Consider the following 14,143-nt stretch of genomic DNA (forward strand, 5'->3'; position numbering starts at 1 on the left):
AATATCTTAGCTTTGGTACTTCTAGCAAGCTGTAGATTTCTCTCAGTTTCCAAAGGACTGCCCAATATTCTTTTTTTTTAAAGATTTATTTTTTATTTATTTGAAAGTCATTGTTACATAGAGAGAGGAGAGTCAGACAGACAGACAGACAGAGAAAGAGAGAGAGGTCTTCCATCCGCTGGTTCACTCCCCAGATGGCTGTAATGGCCAGAGCTGAGCTGATCTGAAGCCAGGAGCTTCTTCCATGTCACCCACACATTTGCAGGGGCCCAAGGACTTGGACCATCTTCCACTGCTTTCCCAAGCCATAGCAGAGACCTGGATTGGAAGTGGAACAACCGGGACTCAAAACGGCACCCATATGGGATGCCGGTGCTTCAGGCCAGGGTATTAACCCACTGTACCACAGCGCCAGCCCCTGCCCAGTATTCTTTTGATAAGAGCAATTATGTCTATAGGCATGTGCCAGCCCCAAGAAAAGTAGACGATGTTTCCTTAGAGGCTTGGCTTAGCACCACAAACCTGACATGAAGGAAGAGCTAAAGGAAAAATTACACTGACTTTCCATCTTTTTCTATTGTCTTTTTTCCAGTGATGGAGATTAGAAGGTGAGAGAAGGCAACAGAGGAAGGGGTAACTTCCTTTATAGCCATTTCAACATATTGATACCTAAACTGAGAGATGACGAGCCTCAATAGCAAAGGTAAGATGAGATCTGGAGAGGAATTCAAACAGAACAAGTAAGTTATGAGGCTCCCAAGGTCATTTCCCATTTCTCCCCATTTGGTTCTCTAAGAATGCCTGACCCCTACCACATATATAATCATCAGAATAGATGTAATATGTAACACAGATCAAAGAAAGAGAGAAAGAGAAGAAGGAAGGGAAGACAAACAAAGAAGATAGAGGATTAAGTAAAAAAAAAAATCAAAATTTCAAATAAATTTAAAACTTAAAAGGACTCAATAAGAGATAAGAATAGATTATAAGACACTAGATGACTAGCAAATTGAGATCATGTTAGAAAAGAAAAAATATTACATAAGGTAAAAATCATAAAGAAGTAACAAAAGTAGAATATGAGCAATTTCAAAAGGATTGAAATCATACCATGCGTCTTCTCAGACCACAGTGGAATGAAGCTGGAAATTAGCAACTCAGGAATCCCTAGAACATATGCAAACACATGGAAACTGAAAAAAATGCTCCTGAATGAACATTGGGTCATAGAAGAAATCAAAAGAGAAAACAAAAACTTTATGGAAGTAAATGAGGATAACAACATGACATATAAAAACTTATGGGATACAGCAAAAGCAGTATTAAGAGGAAAGTTTATAGCAATAGGTGTCTACATCAAGAAATTTGAAAGGCACAAAATAAATGAGCTATCAATGCATCTCAAGGGTCTAGAAAAACTGCAGCAACCCAGATCAAAAGCTAGCAGGAGAAGAGAAATAATTAAAATTAGAGAATAAATCAACAGAATTGAATCCAAAAAAAATTACAAAAGATCAGCAAAACGAAGAGCTGGTTTTTTGAAAAAAATAAACAAAATTGACACACCATTGGCCCAACTAACTATAAAAAGAAGAGAAAAGACCCAAATCAATAAAATCACTTTGACTGTGACCCTATTGGAATAAGATCAAAGTCAGCGAACTCTAAAGGCTTCCATAGCCCTGGCAACTCATGACTAGAGCCTAGGGAGATTACTGACGCCATGAACAGGAGTGTCAAATTGTTAAGTCAGCAACAGGAGTCACTGGGTATTTACATCCCACGTGGGAACTGTCCTTAATGTGTTGTCTAATGTGCAGTGATGCTATAACTAGTACTGAAACAGTATTTTTACACTTTGTGTTTCTGCGTGGGTACAAACTGATGAGATCTTTACTAAAATCAGCAATGAAAAAGGAAATTTAACAACAGACAACACAAAAATAAAAAGAATCATCAGAAATTACTACAAAGAGTTGGATGCCAACAAACTGGGAAATCTGTCAAAAATGGATAGATTCCTGGACACATACAACCTACCTAAATTGAACCATGAAGACACAGAAAACCTAAGCAGACCCATAACCGAGTCAGAAATTCAGTCAGTAATAAAGGCCTTCCCAACAAAGAAAAGCCCAGGATTGGGTGGATTCACTGCTGAATTCTACCAGACATTTAAAGAACTAACTCCAATTCTTCTCAAACTAATCAGAACAATCAAAAAAGAGGGAATCCTCCCAAATTCTTCCTATGAAGCCAGCATCACTTTATTTCCTAAACCTGAAAAAGATGCAGCAGAGAAAGAGAATTACAGGCCAATTTCCCTGATGAACATAGACGCAAAAATCCTCAGTAATATTCTGGCCAATAGACTGCAACAACACATCAGAAAGATCATCCAACCACACCAATTGGGATTTACCCAGGTATACAGGGATGGTTCAATGTTCCCAAATCAATTAATGTGATACACCACATTAACAAACTGCAGAAGAAAAACCATATGGTTATCTCAATAGACGCAGAGAAAGCATTTGATAAAATACAACACCCTTTCATGATGAAAACTCTCAGCAAATTGGGTATAGAAGGAACATACCTCAATACAATCAAAGAAATTTATGAAAAACCCATGGCCAGTATCCTATTGAATGGGGAAGAGTTGGAAGCATTTCCACGCAGATCTGGTACCAGACAGGGATGACCACTCGCACCACTGCTATTCAATATAGTTCTGGAAGTTTTGGCCAGAGCCATTAGGCAAGAAAAAGAAATTAAAGGGATACAAATAGGGAAGGAAGAACTCAAACTATCCCTCTTTGCAGATGATATGATTCTTTATTTAGGGGATCCAAAGAACTCTACTAAGAGACTATTGGAACTCATAGAAGAGTTTGGCAAAGTAGCAGGAAATAAAATCAATGCACAAAAATCAACAGCCCTTGTGCACACAGGCAATGCCACGGCTGAGAAAGAACTGCTAAGATCAATCCCATTCACAATAGCTACAAAAACAATCAAATACCTTGGAATAAACTTAACCAAGGAAGTCAAAGACCTCTTCGATGAGAAATACAAAACCTTAAAGAAAGAAATAGAAGAGGATGCCAAAAAATGGAAAAATCTTCCATGCTCATGGATTGGCAGAATCAATATCATCAAAATGTCCATTCTCCCAAAAACGCCTTATAGATTTAATGCGATACCTTTCAAAATACCAAAGACATTCTTCTCAGATCTGAAAAAAAATGGTGCTGAAATTCACATGGAGGCACAGGAGACCTCGAATAGTTAAAGCAATCTTGTACAACAAAAACAAAGCTGGAGGCATCACAATACCAGATTTCAGGACATACTACAGGGCAGTTGTTATCAAAACAGCATGGTCTGGTACAGAAACAGATGGATAGACCAATGGAACAGAATAGAAACACCAGAAATCAATCCAAACATCTACAGCCAACTTATATTTGATCAAGGATCTAAAACCAATTCTTGGAGCTAGGATAGTCTATTCAACAAATGGTGCTGGGAAAATTGGATTTCCACATGCAGAAGCATGAACCAAGACCCCTACCTTACACCTTACACAAAAATCTACTCAACATGGATTAAAGGTCTAAATCTATGACCTGTCACCATCAAATTATTAGAGAACATTGGAGAAACCTTGAAGGACATAGGCACAGGCAAATACTTCTTGGAAAAGTAGGCACAGGCAGTCAAAGCCAGAATTAACAATTGGGATTGCATCAAATTGAGAAGTTTCTGCACTGCAAAAGAAACAGTCAGGAAAGTGAAGAGGCAACCAACAGAATAGGAAAAATATTTGCAAACTATGCAACTGAAAAAGGATTAATAACCAGAATCTACAAAGAGATCAATAAACTCCACAACAGCCAAACAAACAACCCTTTAAGAGATTGGCCAACGACCTCAATAGACATTTTTCAAAAGAGGAAATTCAAATGGTCAACAGACAGATGAAAAAATGTTTGAGATCACTAGCCATCAGGGAAATGCAAGTCAAAACCACAATGAGGTTTCACCTCACCCCGGTTAGAATGGCTTACCTTCAGAAATCTACCAACAATAGATGCTGGAGAGGATGTGGGGAAAAAGGGACACTAACCCACTATTGGTGGGAATGCAAACTGGTTAAGCCACTATGGAAGTCAATCTGGAGATTCCTCAGAAACCTGAACATAACCCTACCATACAACCCAGCCATCCCACTCCTTGAAATTTACCCAAGGGAAATTAAATTGGCAAATAAAAGAGTTGTCTGCACCTCAATGTTTATTGAAGCTCAATTCACAATAGCTAAGACCTGGAACCAACCCAAATGCCCATCAACAGAAGACTGGATAAAGAAATTATGGGATATGTACTCTATAGATAACTATACAGCAGTAAAAAAAAATGAAATGAAATGCAGTCATTTGCAACAAAATGGAGGAATCTGGAAAATATCATGCTGAGTGAAATGAGCCAGTCCCAAAGGAAAAATGTCATATGTTCTCCCTGATCAGTGACAACTAACTGAGCACCTAAAAGGAAACCTGTTGAAGTGAAATGGACAGTATGAGAAGCAATAACTTGATTAGCCCTTGTCGTGACTGTCAAGGAACAATTTACTATTTTATTCCTTTTAGTAATTTTTGTTCCACTTAATACTATTGGTTGAACTCTTTAATTAACACTCAACTATTCTTAGGCATTTAAATTTAACTGAAAAGTGATCCCTTTTAAATATAAGAGTGGGAATAAGAGAGAGGGAGGAGATGTACAGTTCAGCACATGCTCACTCCACTTACCCTTAATGGTAGAGTTAGAAATGTGCCGGTGATTCTAATTCAATCCCATCAAGGTGGCATGTACCAATGCCATCTCACTAGTCAAAGTGACCAGTTTCAGTTCACAATTGATCATAATGATAGGATTAAGTGTCAAATGGATCACATAAACAAGACTAGTGTCTGCTAATACTAACTGATAGAATTAAAAAGGGAGAGAACGATCCAACATGGGAAGCGGGATACACAGCAGATTCATAGAATAGCAGATGTCCTAAAAAGCACTCTGGCATCAGAATGAGCTCTTTAGGCATTCGGATCCAGCTGAAGAGCCCATAAGAGTATTTCAGGCATGGAAAACAAGACACTCTGCCAAAAAAAAAAAAAATGACCTAAATGAAAGATCTCTGCAAGTGAAATCCCAGCGGAAAGAACGGGCCATCAAAGAGGGACATACCTTTCTCTGAAGAGAGGAAAGAACTTCCAGTTTGACTATGACCTTGTCTAAATAAGATCAGAGTTGGCGAACTCGAGAGGCTTCCATAGCCTTGGCAAGTCATGACAAGAGCCTCAGGTGATTACTGATGCCATAAGTAAGAGTGTCAATTGTTAAATCAACAGCATTAGTCACGTGCACTTACGCCCTATGTAGGATCTCTGTCCTTAATGTGTTGTACTATGTGAGCTGACGGTGTAACTAGTACTCAAACACTACTTTATACTTTGTGTTTCTCTGTGTGTGCAAACATTTTTGAAATCTTAGTAAATACTAAGTAGATCTTCTGTATATAAAGATAATTGAAAATGAATCTTGATGGAGAATGGGATGGGAGAGGGAGTGGGAGATGGGATGGTAGCGGGTAGTAGGGAGGTTATGGGGGGAAAAAAGCCACTATAATCCAAAAGCTGTACTTTGGAAATTTATATTTATTAAATAAAAGTTTATTTTTTTTTAAAGTAAGGCATTACACCTATTATTCTGTTAACTTTTTTCTGGTTCTTTTGTATACTCTTTGTTCCTTTCTTTTTCTTTTATATATCTTTGTGATTTGGTGATTTTCTGTATGGATAAGGTTTGATTCTTTCGTCTCTCTTTGTGTATCTGCTCTATTAATGAGTTTTATGCTTTTGCATGTCCTCATAATGATAGATTATCATCCTTTTTTTCTAGAGGTAGAACTTCCTTAAGCATTTCTTGTAAGTCTAGTTTGATGATAAAGAATTCTCTTATTTTCTGCTTGTTTTAGAAAGTTTTACATTCTCTTTTTTGTGAAGGATAGTGTCACTGAGTGCTGTATTGCTGGTTGGCAGCTTTTTCTTTGGGAATTTGAATATGTCATCCTATCCTCTCCTATCCTATAAGGTTTCTGCTGTGAAATTTGTTTATGATCTAATAAAGATTCACTTAAGTGTGACATGACCTTTTTCTCTTGTTTTTAGAATTATCTCTTTGTCTTGGACTTTAGACAGTTGGCTAACTATGCGTCAGGTAGGACATTCTTAGGTAATATATGCCTGGGATACTTTGAGCTTCCCAGATCTAGATTCTTTATCTTTCTCAAGGTTTGGAAAGCTCTCAGCTATTATTTTATTTATAAATTTTCTATGTTATTCCCCCTTCCTTTCTCGTTTGCATCTATACTGCAAATATTTGTTCACTTAATGATGTCTCATAAGACTCACAGGTATTGATTTTTATTTGATTTGATTTTTGGTCTGACTAGTTTATTTCAAAAGAGCTGTTCTCAAGCTCAAATTCTTTCTTTTACTTGATCTAGTCTGTTGTTGGAGCTATCAGATGTGTTTTGTTTGTTTTAATTTCACTTATTAGATTCTTCAGCTCCAAGATTTATGTTTCATTCTTGAAACATTCTATTTCTTTGCTTAATTCGTCAGTCATATAATGGATTATTTTCCTAATTTCATGAAATTGTCTATCTTTTTCCATTGTATCCTCTTAAGTTTTCTCTTAAAATCCATTATTTAAAATCTTTTTAGGCAATTTACAGATTTCCTTTGTTTTGGCATCTCTTACAAAAGAGTTGTCATATTCCTTGGGAGACATCTCATAACTTTTTTTTCATGCATCTTGTATATCTGCATTGAAATTTGTGCATTGGTGGATCAGTTTATATTATATTATATTATATTATATTATATTATATTATATTATATAGGTTGGCTCTTCTAGCAAACAGACTTTCTCTTAGAGATTTGTCTTAGGATGTTGGTTGGGTAGGTTACATGGCTTTGGTTCCTGGTGGGTGCAGTAGTATAGTCTCCATATACCTTATTCAACTATAATCGGTGTCAACAATGTCTGTAGGTGTCCCATTAGCCTATGTTGCATGGTTTTTTGTGGGGTTGTTCCACCAGCTTGGATGTAGTTTTCTTAGGAAGATCAAGTTTACCAGTGACTCTGGGAGTGACACACATGGCTGTAGAAGGGTAGGGGTACTCATCACTGCCTAAGGGCTATGTGGGAGTCAGGCTGCTTTGGCAGTCTTGGACATTCATGATGCAGTCCTTCTAGCAGTTGGAGAAGAGTTATCATCACTGTTTGAGGGCTGCAGTGGGGACAGACCACATTGGTGGACACAGAGGGGCACCAGTCCAAGAATGTGTGAGTCTCCAGGGTCCAATCCACTAAACACATGCTAACATATTGTTTCCCAGAGTTGTACGTAGGTAGGAGCAGTTGCCCAGCTGCTTCCAGGTCCTTTGCAGGCACCACTCATGTTGGGTCACTATAGTGTATTCTGAGTCAGAGATGGGTAGACTACCCAATTTCTACCCAGGGCCTTGGGTTGGTGGGCTTTTTAATTTTCGTATTTTGTCTTCTTTTCACTTTCTTATTATTTCTCTTAAACTAAAGAGATAATCATCTTTACACCCTTGAAGGGACTATTCATGTCTCTATCTCACCATAAGGACCCCTGTGAATTAAATATCCTTCCTCTTTATTTCACAAAAATCCTTATTTATCTACCAAGGCCCAGATTAAACATCACTGTTCTATGACTCCTTCTCTGACTGTCCCCTTGTCTGTGCTCTCAAAGTGCATTTTCTCTTTGGCAATGTGTAACCACATTGTCTGGTGGTTATTTCTTTAGAACTCTATTAACTTTAGTGGTATATCATGACTGGAGCATGAGTTCCTTGTAGCTAAGACATATCCTATCATCATAATCCAAAAGAGTGAGTAGCTAATAGAAAGAACTCAACAAATATTTGAAGAGAGAAAAATCGGGTAGTAGAGAGGAAATGACTAATTACAGAATATAGAATAAATGTTGAAACATACTAAACCCTTCACACATATTATCTCATTTTTTATGTTACATCCTTTCATGAGTTCATTCATTTGACAAATATTTATTGAATATTGTACAATGTGCCAGGCATTGTTCTATACGTTAAGGTTATAACTGGATTCAAAGACAGCTGAAAAGGGAAAACGCATGGAGATTTTGACCAGAGGAAGATAACAGAAGAAAAGCAGAGGATGTACACTCTCACAGGAAAGTGGGAGAGAGAGCTCTCCAGTGGAGGTTCCACAGCAAGAAGAGAGATGCCATGGAGCAGCATGGACAGGACAAACACGCAGCAGTGAGAGGCTTCTCTACCCATGGGAGAGCCAGGTGAGAACAGTCTGTGGCAGCCCTGTCACTGGTGATATTTCCTGAAGGAGAACATTTCAGACCACACTGATTTTGAGTCCAGCCTGGAGCCTTAAAAATACCATGAAAGAAAACCATATTTCTAAACAAAACCAGAGGCATCACAATATCATATTTCAAAATATACTACAGGGAAGTTATAATCAAAACAGTCTGATATTGGCACAAAAATAGACATTTAGGCTAGTGGAACAGACTAGAAACTCAAAAAAATTAATCCATACATCTGCAACCAACATATCTTTGACAAAAAAGCTAAATCAATCCTTGGAGAAAGGACAAAATCTTCAGCAAATGGTGTTGGGAAAATTGTATCTGCATGCAGAAGTATGAAATAAGGTGCCTGCCTACCTCAAACCGTATACAAAAATCAACTCAATACTTGCCTCAAATGGTAGAGTTAAAAACATACCATGGGATTCAATGCAAGGTGGCATGTACCAATGCCATCTCACTAGTCACAGTGACCAGTTTCAGTTCACAATTGATCATAATGATAGGACTAAGAGTCAAAGGGATCAGATAAATAAGACTAGTATCTGCTAATACTAACTGATAGAATAAAAAAGGGAGAGAATGATCCAACATGGGAAGTGGGATACACAGCAGACTCATAGAATAGCAGATGTCCTAAACAGCACTCTGGCCTCAGAATCAGTCCTTAAGGCATTGGGATCTGGCTGAAGAGCCCATGAGAGTATTTCAGGCATGGAAAACAAGACACTCTGTCAAAAAAAAAAAAAAAAAAAGACATAAATGAAAGATCTCCGCGAGTGAGATCCCAGTGGAAAGAACAGGTCATCAAAGGAGGAGGTACCTTTCTCTGAAGGGAGGAGAGAACTTCCACTTTGACTATGACCTTGCCCAAATATGATCAGAGTCGGCGAACTCAAAAGGCTTCCATAGCCTTGGCAAGTCATGACAAGAGCCTCAGGTGATTACTGACACCATAAACAAGAGTGTCAATTTGTTAAGTCAACAGCAGGAGTCACTGTGCACTCACTCCTCATGTAGGATCTCTGTCCTTAATGTGCTGTACATTGTGATTTAATGCTATAACTAGTACTCAAACAGTGTTTTTCACTTTGTGTTTCTGTGTGGGTGCAAACTGTTGAAATCTTTACTTAATATATACTAAATTGATCTTCTGTATATAAAGAGAATTGAAAATGAATCTTGATGTGAATGGAATGGGAGAGAGAGCGGGGGGTGGGAGGGAAGTTATGGGGGGGGGGGGAAGCCATTGTAATCCATAAGCTGTACTTTGGAAATTATATTCATTAAATAAAAGTTAAAAAAAAACAAAAATCAACTCAAAATGGATAAAGGATCTGAATCTATTCCCCGATAACATCAAATTACTAGAGGAGAACATCGGGGAAACTCTTCAAGACATTGGCATAGACAAAGACTCACAAAGAATCACAGGCAATCAAAGCCAAAATAGACAAATGGGGTTGAGCTAAGCTGAGAAGATTCTGCACTGCAAAAGAAACACTCAGCAAAGTGAAGAGACAGCTGACAAAATGGGAGAAAATATTTGCAAACAATGGAACTGGTAAAGGGTTAATATCCAGAATCTATAAAGAGCTCAAGATACTCAGCAACAACAAAATAATTCAGTTAAGAAATGGACAAGGGACTTGAACAGGCATTTTTCAAGAAAGGGAATTCAAATGGCCAACACATGAGAAAAATGCTCAGGATCACTAGCCATCAGGGAAATGAAAATCAAAACCACAGTGAAGTTTCATATCACCCCAGTTAGAATGGCTTTCATAAAGAAATCAACAAACAATAAATGCTGGTGATGATGTGGGGCAAAAGGTGCCCTAATCCACTGTTGTTGGGAATGTAAGCTAGTACAACCATTGTGGGAGACAGTATGGAGATTCCTAAGAAAGCTGAAAATGGATCTACCATATCACCCAGCAATCCACTCCTGGCTTTTTACCCAAGGGAAATGAAATCAGCATATGAAATAGTGAACTATCTGTAACCTCATGACTATTGCAGCTAAATGCACAAAAGCTAAGGTATGGAATCAACCCAGATGTCCATCAACTGATGACTGGATGAAGAAATTATGGTACCTGCACACTATGGAATATTATTCAGCCATAAAAAAGAATGAAACCCTGTCTTTTACAACAAAATGAATGCAACTGGAAACCATTACACTTAGTGAAATAAGCCAGTACCCAAAAGACAAATACCATATATTTTTCCTGATTTATGGCAACTAATAGAGTACAAAAAATGTAATGTATAGGAGTGAAATTGAGATTCGATAATTGTTTACAGCCCTTGTCTCTTAATTTTATGAATATAAAGTAAACTGTAAGTGGATCATTGTAAAATTTAAGAGAGGGATTGGGAGAGGAAGGAGGAGGAGGAAGGAGTAGTAGTGGGGGTGGGAGGGACAGTAGGGTAGGAAGTATCAGTATGTTTCTAAATCTGTATATATGAAATACCTCAAATTAATTAAAAAGAAGGAAAGAAAGGAAAAGCATATTTCTTTGTCCTCATGCCCCTATAAGGATGCCTGGTGACCAACAGGGAGAAAGCACCATCTTATGCCAGTAGAAGCTTTGGCAGCTCTGGTGTGCATGACTAGGGGATTTTATCAGAGGAAAAAAATCCCTACTCCCCACTAACCTTGAGTATACCCTGGAGAGTTGACAGGAGACTAGGCACCCATGTAGGACTGTGAGGTGCTCACATCTAGTCCCCACCCCACTGCACCCTATCCCAGGTCCTGGAACTTAAACTATAAAAGTGGAGCACCCACAGGTAGCTGATTCTGGGAATACCTCTTCTCTTTCCATGCATGGGGCAGATATGAGGGACTGAGAACAGATCTCATGCACCCTGTCACCATGTCAGCCATGTGTGCTATATCTGTGACTGTACAATAGGGCATGGGGTATAGCTGGGTCTCTGGGAAACCACTGTATCAGGCCCAAGAAGCTCACAGCTCCCTGATAGCCTGCAGTAGGTCATTGCAGAAGATTTGATGTTTACTTTGCGAACTGCACAGTTCCTTTTTGCCTTCATGCAGCTGTGTGGGTGGAGGTTGTAGCCACTGTGGGCTAATCCTTGGCATTGATCACCTTGGAAGAGAGGAGGTGAGGCTATAATTTCACCAGTGGACTTTATCATAACCTCCCCCCAACCCTGCTGACAATAGAAATCTACCATGCCCAACTTAGGTTTCACCCTGGACTCATCCCACCCTTGAGTACTGACCAGAGCTCCCTAGCCTTACCTAGCACATGACTCTGGATATCCACTGAAGGTGCAGAATTGCACCAAGCCACAGAGGCATAGTTCAGAGATAAATGCTATCAAATGAGAAAATCAACAAGTGTCTCCACAAATGCCTAAAAATAAATGCGGAAATACAGGAAACAAAAACAAGGAAGACAAAATGACTCCCCAAAAGGAATACAACAACACTTCAAGAGAAATCAAACTGAAATATAAGAAATTAAGAATTCAATATGTCAAATAGAAAATACAGTAGAAAGCCTCAACAATAGGCTTGGTGAGGCAGAAAAAAGAATATCCAAGCTAGAACACAAATCCTAAGAAAGAGTCAGACAACAACAACAACAACAACAAAAAAAAAAAAGAGAGAGAGGAGAAGGAGAAGAAATTAGAAAAACTGAAAATACTGTTTGAGATTTATGGGATAATATCAAAAGACCAAAAAAGAGTTTCTTGAAGGCATAGAAAGAGGGAATGAACTAGAACACCTATTCAGCAGAGTAATAGCAGAAAAATTCCCTAATCTGGAGAAAGAAAGGGACAGCCAAGTACAGGAATCATATAGAACTTCTAATCGACACAATGAAAAAAGATCTTCACCACAACACATTATAGTCAAACTTTCAACAGTAAAACTGAGAGAAAAGATTTTAAAATGTACATGAGATAAATACCAGATTACCTTCGGAGGATTCCCCAGTTCAAGAGAAACCCTACAGGCTAGGAGAGAATGGTGAAACATATCCCAAGTCCTGAAAGAAAGAAACTGTCAATCCAGAATACTGTAACCAGCAAAGCTCTCATTTATAAATGGAGGTGAAATGAAGACCTTCCAAAATAAATAGAAAACAAAAGAATCTGTCACCACTTGTCCAGCCTATCAAATGATTCTTAATAATGTGTTACAAACTAAACAAATAGTCATCATTATGAAAGAATGTGAAAGTAAAAAAAAATTCCTAGTAAATGTAAAAAGAAAGTCCAAAACAAACAATAGGAATATTTATGGGAAAATGGTAGGACCAAGTCATTACTTACCAGTAATGACTTTAAATGTAAATGGCCTAATTCTCCAATTAAAAGACATAGACGGGGCGGAGCCGTAGCTCAACAGGCTAATCCTCCGCCTTGCGGAGCCGGCACACCGGGTTCTAGTCCCGGTCGGGGCACCGGATTCTGTCCCGGTTGCCCCTCTTCCAGGCCAGCTCTCTGCTATGGCCCAGGAGTGCAGTGGAGGATGGCCCAAGTGCTTGGGTCCTGCACCCCATGAGATACCAGGATAAGCACCTGGCTCCTGCCTTCAGCGCAGTGCGCCAGCCGCAGCGTGCCGGCCACAGCGGCCATTGGAGGGTGAACCAATGGCAAAAAGGAAGACCTTCTCTCTCTCTCTCTCTCTCTCTCTCTCACTGTCCACTCTGCCTGTCAAAAAAAAAAAAGACATAGACTTGCTGAATGTATTAAAAAACAAGACCCATCTATTTGCTGCCTACAATAAACATAGGTCACCAACAAAGATACACATAGACTGAAAGTAAAAGGATGGAAAAAAGATATTCCATGCTAATGTATAGCCATCCTAATATCAAACAAAATAGATTTTTTAACACAAAAACTGCTAAAAGAGACAAAGAAGGGCACTATGTATGATTAAGGGATCAGTTCAAAAGGAAGATGTAACTATCTTAAATGTGTATGCATCCCAATGCCAGAGCACCTGGCTATTTAAAACAAATTTTAATGGATCTAAATGGAGATGTAGACTCCAATACAATAGTAATGGGAGACTTAAACACCCCATTTTCATCAATGGACAGGTCAACTGGACAGAAATTCAACAAATAACAGAGCTAATATATACTATGGACCAAGTGGACCTAACTTAAAACTACAGAACACTTCATCCTATAGTTACAGAATATTCAAAATCACTTTTCTGCTCACCACCCAGGGCAACAAGTTTATTTGTAAGAAGCCTAAAACTTGAATTCATACCCATAGTATGAACTGTGGCAAATTTTTAGTTGAACTTGTATGAAAACTTTGGAGAAACAGCATGTTTGCCTCATTTGTTCCTTTCTATCCTACTTAATTTATCTTGTAAAGAATAAAAGTGATCCTAATTTCTTTATGCTTCACAATCAACACTTGGAAAATATGAATTATTTACCCCCTAATGTTACTGAGTCTGATTAAATTAAAAAATAGGGAATTACTCATTTATGAATAGCATGAGGACACCATAGGGATTCTGATAAAGTAGTGTGAGGTGGGGACCTATAAATCACAAAGCATTTCTGATACTCAGCCTGGTTCAGGTAACTTAGACATAAAGAAATACTCTTCTGTCAGTCCTTGATGCTTAGAAGTCTCCACTTGACATTTACTAGAAGAACTTGT

The 14,143-nt window shown here is 38.4% G+C and overlaps 1 long non-coding RNA gene across 1 annotated transcript in view; it reads right to left on the minus strand.

Moving 5' to 3' along the window:
• Nucleotides 1-12,520, minus strand: part of LOC133769559 (uncharacterized) — a 75,049-nt gene extending 62,529 nt beyond the window's left edge. Inside the window, exon 1 of the long non-coding RNA XR_009867209.1 lies at nt 12,429-12,520. This is a non-coding gene — a long non-coding RNA (uncharacterized LOC133769559). The remainder of the gene's footprint in view (nt 1-12,428) is intronic.
• Between the last annotated feature and the right edge of the window lie 1,623 nt (nt 12,521-14,143).

This window comes from Lepus europaeus, chromosome 11 (assembly GCF_033115175.1).
Source record: "Lepus europaeus isolate LE1 chromosome 11, mLepTim1.pri, whole genome shotgun sequence".
NCBI lineage: Eukaryota > Metazoa > Chordata > Mammalia > Lagomorpha > Leporidae > Lepus > Lepus europaeus.